The following is a 6,253-nucleotide window of genomic DNA, read 5'->3' as shown; positions in this document are numbered from 1 at the left end:
TTTACATCACACATACTGAACCAAATTGTCTCGATGCGAATCAATACATGTTGATCCGAGATGGAAAATGAAAGGTGGGAAGATTTTTTAAATCTGTGACGTCACAGATTTTGTTTATGTATGTTACTTTTCTTATAATAGCCCACTACATAGGAAAAGTGTTGTTATTAGAAGTAAAAATAAGCAAATGAAATGAACGATCTATTTTTTTCCCTAAATCAATGCTAGCGTTCAAAATCATAAGGTCCCGACATTCTAACAGAAACTGAAATTTCAATATTTTTGAAGTGTTCTAAACTTAATTTTAATCCAATTTTACTTCTCGTTACGTCGACCAAAAACGTCAACGAACAAAGTCAGAGTTACACAATCTTTTGTTCCTTTGACGGATAAACATTTGACAGAGCATGGAAAAAAGGTTGCAAGTTATTTCATGTAAAATGAACTTGAAAAATAAATTTAATTGACTCCGTATAACTTAGATTGAGACAAAAAGTTTTCCGCTTGCGTCTTAGTTTTAGACGACTGAAGTTTTCAGCACCCTAATTGTGAAAAAATAATTACAATTGCTGACAAAAGTCAAACTTCCATGAAGTTACTCTTTAATCCATACATAGTAGACATTAGAATACTATTTCTGAAATCAAAGAAAAAATTAAACATTTTAGTTCATGATATGTTCTGATTTTTTCCATAATGCGAAAAATATGAATTGGAAATTTGTAATTAGCTTTTGTATATCCTCTTTCAACGTTATTCGATGACACATTCAATTTTGTACCATTTGAGTAACTGACTAGTATGCCTGGTATGTGAACTTCCTATCTTCCTGGCTACTAACACAATCAAAATTTAACACAACCAAAACCCGTGAATCTTCCCACCATCTATTCTTCATCTCGATGTTGATCGCATCAAAATAAACTTGAGCTCAGCTTCAGGCAGTTCAGAGCAGGGATGCCAGGTGATTTTTTCATATTCAATTTTGATCATGTTTGATAAATCATACACTGAGAGGAATAGTTAGTAAATACGACGAATTTTTTGGTAAATATTACCAACTCGCTAGTCATTTTCGACCCTACTAATTATTAGTACATTCTACCAAAACAAATTGATAGACATAAATTTCAAACAAAACCACGGTTTGTAAATCCAATGTTGGCTCAATTTCGGGGCAATATCAATGAAGATGTTGGCCCTCATTTGTAAAGGGATAAAAACAGTAATAACGATATTTATCGAATAATAAATTTTCAAATCGAAAGCTGTGTTCAAATAATTTTATTCTTATTAATATTCTAATACGAATATTCACACAAACCTTTGCAGTTTTTCGTTTTCGTTGAAGTTTGTTGTGAGCAGCAGTTGGGCCATCAGCGCTTTTCATATACCCACTTATTCACCTACGCAGTCGGACGAGACATCGAAACATCATTCCTCGATTATGCATGTCGTACGCTCTCCGCTCTCCTTGATGTGGCTTACGTTGTAACAACCGCTAGCAACACGTGGAATAGTGGTATTTGTACAAAATAAAATAAATATTTAGGTACAATGAATCAAGAGAAACAAAATGTTTACCTCCGAATCGCTCCACTTCCACTAAAGAAATAGCGAATGAACACACACAGTTGCTAAGCATGAAAATACTCAAGGTTACTAATGCTATGAAGTAAAATTTACGAAACGTTGGTAGGGATGTACATTGAATTTAAAATCAGTTTTACAAGACTTTGGTAATATGTACAAACAATGTGTGCATTTTACCAATGTTTCGATTACTAAAGATTTGGTAGCTGCATTTACTAATGTTCTCTTCCATTGTACCATGTTTATAATGATTTATACACTGAGAGGAATTATTAATACATATTACTAACTTTTTAGTAAATAGTACCAATTCGTTAGTCATTTTTTACCGTACTAATTATTCGTACATTCTACGCGTGAACATTAGTAAATATTAATGTCAAAATATGTAGTAGAATGTCGGCTCGAATTCGATCCAACGTTGGCCTGAAAGTATTATTTATTTATATCGGGTTACACCCATATTGTTTTTGTTGTATTTTCAGTTTTTGTAATAATGGCGATGAAAAAAGTTTGTTTTATTGATTTACTTCCACCAAATAAATTTTGAACACACAAAATGTCATTGTTTAACCTAAAAAAACTTAATGCGAAGGTACTGGATGGCGGCGGTCCGAGACTCTTCTTTTCTTTGGAGTCATAATTTGAGAGTGGATTAGTTTTCACGTTCGAAGGATTTTACTGCTGAGTAATTGGTAGATTGTCTGAAGAGTTTGTTTAGTGCAAAAATTGGGCTGCGCAGCATTTGTGCAACGAATGGTGCGTATCCAATCCAAACCCATGGTCCAATCCGTCCAAACATAGAAGTAAAATTAAAAAAAGTGATTTGGTTTCATTGGAATCTACGTTAGAAATGTAACCTGGTTAATGCTATTGTGCCAGTAGTTTCATAATCGATGGGCGAAGGGATTCGCGTAGTCTTCGGAAATTTGCTACTCATTTCTTCAATTATTTTCATATATATATACATATATATATATATATATATATATATATATATATATATATATATATATATATATATATATATATATATATATATATATATATATATATATATATATATATATATATATATATATATATATATATATATATATATATATATATATTGGATTGTTTTGTGGGACACACCTCTTCGATTGCTTCGATCGTGATCTCCCTTATAGATTTAACGACAATAACATTGCGTTGATGTGATGTCCATACTTCAATTCCTTCGTATCATCAACTGTTGGAGTTTCTATGTCGATTCACTAGCTAGATTTTGTATGTTTAAAGTTTAAAGTTATACTTACATTTGGATTATATTTTGAACCACAGGTGCTGATTGGTGACTTGATAGCCTTCCTCCTGTTTGATTTTCGCGGTATTGTCCAGCGATGGCCCGCATGACATGATTGTGCGATTCCTTTATCTCGTATATATCGTTATAACCTTATATCAAGCTTTCTCCAAATTATTTATCGAAACCACTTCTGCTCCATCAATATCGGCTCTGTAAATGGACGATTAAAATAAGTCTATTGCATGAAGCATACGATTTGTTTACCTTAACAGATCGACTATGTTATTTATATCAGCTCAAGTGAATCCACTTGTACACTACATGATCAATTTTGTTTTCATTGGTCAAGCTATTCACGTAGTCCTTGAATAACAAGGTTTCCGAAAAGCATGTTTCAAGTCGTCTCATCAATTTGTTAACCCCTGCACAATAACACATTCGTTCTGCTAGGAGCCATCGATTTCCGGGAGGAACCGGTTGGTCATTTTGAAATATCATACATGGGGCGCGTTCCTTTGCAGCATCTATTGGACAATTAGTTCGACACTAGTTTATTTCATCCGTCTTGAAGCAACAATTAAAGATATTAGACAAATTCCTGACACTTCGAACATCCAGCCAATTCTGGTTCACTGGTATGAAAAATGAAACACCTTCTTCCCCAATAAAGAGTCGTGCAAGCAGCGTCTTTTCTGTAGCGAGTAGAACCACCAAGAAAACACACTTCGATAGTTTGACCTCTAAGTTGCTGAATTCATCCAGATTTACCTTTAGCTTGATGATTTGTTATATATCATGTTTAGCTTCGTTGCATCGCTTCGGTAAATAAATGTTCTCCGGATCCACTTCCACTTGGTTTCCTATTTATATTCTACTCAATGAAGTTTGCCATGTTTTGCATCAAGATACACAAATTAATTGTTGCATCCCATCCTGAGCTGTCATTATTACATAATATCTACATTGTATTTGTTGTCCATATTCTAACTTGGGTTCAAAGCAACATTACGGCCAAGCTTCTCTGGGAACAGCTTCAGAACAAATGGAAATTGAGCAGCACTTTTTGTTTACGAAACAGTTCGATGACAAAATCTGAAAGAAAGAAGAGATGTTAACTATGATGAAATGTTTGCCACATTCAATACATCGAATCAAGGGCCTGATCACGAACGTCACTTCACGGCGAAAAGGAAGTGAATTGTATACAACGTTATTACGGCTGTCACCGTGTGTGTAGAATCCGGAAGAGTTCATCCGTCGTGACAACTTTGATGAACTCGGCGTTATTATGAATACCACGATACTGTCACGTCACGGGGAAAACAAGTATATTTATCACTTGTGTTTTAGATGGTGGAAGCTAGTCACGCGGAATGGAGTAAGTTTAATTTCGGATTTATTTAGCTTTTTTGCTAACATTTTGAATCTTGTCTTTTAGAGAAAGAAAAGATAAACAAACAGAAATTTACCCGCTTGGTGGCATTCTTAGAACGAAATCCTGACGTATCCAGAGAACGTGAATTTGTTTATTTGGATTCGATAAATGCGTTATGGGATATGATTGAGGACAAAAAATGTAGCTCCCGTAGACCGATTGAAACATGGTGAAAGGTCTAATTTCGAATGCCTTAAATGAATACAAATTTTTGTTTCTATTTTAAGGATTATACTAACAGAGAGTTGCAACCCCATAAAATGGCAATGGAGGCCACTGGTCCAAAACGATAATTATGATTGATTATGTATAGAATTGATTTGTTGATATTTTGAATATAAAATAATAACTGTAATGTTTTACAACATTGCAGAGCTGGTTTTTGTAATTCAAACATTCGCAATTGGTGGACAAGACCCGAATTAGGACGATAGTAACATCGGATAAGGCCATTGATCTTTTGTTTTTACGTAATAGATATTTTCAACGATATTGTTTTGAAGACATACTTTGAATGAAAGAATATTTAAGTTTCAAATAAGAAAAAATAATCTGTCATTGCAAAGCTTTTAAATTAATAATTTTTAAATTATTCTCTAGACCTTTTTCGTAATTTTGATATCTGTCTAAAGAAAATCTGAATCATTTTCTGCTTTTGGCAAATTCCTTAAAACTCATCAGATGTTCCATATGAAAATTATGCTTCTGACCGACGCTACAGCCCAGTTTCTGTTTTAATAATTATATCAAATATCATGTCCCGTATATCAAATTACACTTCAGAATCCCATATGGAAGTAGCATAGATTATACTGATCATGAGATGGATAAATTCGGGTTTAATCTGAGATATAGAAGATATTATTATTCATCAAAATTGTAGAAACGGTTCTTAAGAAATGATTCTAACGTTGACCAATACTAAATTCTTCTCACTTTTCAAACGAGTAAGACAGAGCTGAGTACAAGAGTATGCGAGATATCGATTATTAAACTCATGATAGTCATGCTTTATCTCTAGAGTAATTTATAGAAAGAGGAAATAAAACTACATTTCCATATGTTTGACAACTACATTATTTACGAGCAACCAAGTATTCCTCCTAATCTTTGAGGTAGCGTTTGATTCAGCAAACTAACGCACCAAGCAAATGATTCATGGAATGAGTCCGAATAGTTGGCATTGAAATACCGAATCATCGAGGTATAACCGCAAACTTGTCATTCTACCAATGTTTCGTTTACTAAAGATTTGGTGGCTCTGGTTACGAATGTTTTCTTCTAGTGTACCAACTTTTTCGAATCAACTTAGCATCAAGGCGCCTAGAAGAATGTTTTAAGGTGAGGCCGTTTCGACACTAAGTTGGTTAGGGGAGCGGTATATGAAAACAGTACGGAAGAAAGCAGAAGGGGAATTATTTGCCTGTAGCGTGAAAGAGATAGACTGATCACGAGCGAGCTTCGGCACTAGCGTATTGTGTAACAAAACACAGTAGTACTTCCAAGATGGCTGAAGAGTGGTTTTAGCAAGTTGGCCCACCTTAGGATATACTTCTAGGCGCCTTGCTCAGCATGTCGAGTCGCGCGCGATATGTATTGGCAATTTTTTCGTTAAAATACTATTGACGCTTGATTTCTGCGTTCGTTGAGTTTCAATGTTTATCAGTGGTAATACAAAATAGTGCTTACAAAGTTGACGCAGTTGTTCTGTAAACGAACGAGATGTAACTAATTTCCTACTTTGGTATATTTTGTATATAATGAATATCCGTTCGATGTTTGAAAATACTATCAGTATGCAGGTCCTCCTGAAGCATCGTCTTGGAAAACTGCTGGACTGGTCAAGGAAGTATACGAAAGTTGAGACCTTGTACTGTGATTCCGCGGGAAATGCCTTTTCCAAGTTCACTGCAATTGTTGCTGTTTCTTGTTATCAG

At 34.4% G+C, this 6,253-nt stretch overlaps 1 long non-coding RNA gene across 1 annotated transcript; it reads right to left on the bottom strand.

Annotated features, from left to right (window-relative positions):
- Nucleotides 1-2,728: 2,728 nt before the first annotated feature.
- On the bottom strand, nucleotides 2,729-3,712 carry LOC129771919 (uncharacterized). Its single transcript, XR_008742502.1, has 4 exons — nucleotides 3,650-3,712; nucleotides 3,146-3,573; nucleotides 2,892-3,091; nucleotides 2,729-2,824 (listed from the first exon to the last, which is right to left on the bottom strand). It is a non-coding gene; the product is annotated as an uncharacterized LOC129771919 (long non-coding RNA).
- Between the last annotated feature and the right edge of the window lie 2,541 nt (nucleotides 3,713-6,253).

The sequence above is a fragment of the Toxorhynchites rutilus genome, chromosome 2 (genome assembly GCF_029784135.1).
Source record: "Toxorhynchites rutilus septentrionalis strain SRP chromosome 2, ASM2978413v1, whole genome shotgun sequence".
NCBI classification, from domain to species: Eukaryota; Metazoa; Arthropoda; class Insecta; order Diptera; family Culicidae; genus Toxorhynchites; species Toxorhynchites rutilus.
The sequence above is the reverse complement of the archived record's forward strand: the minus strand, read 5'-3'. Positions and strand labels throughout refer to the sequence as shown.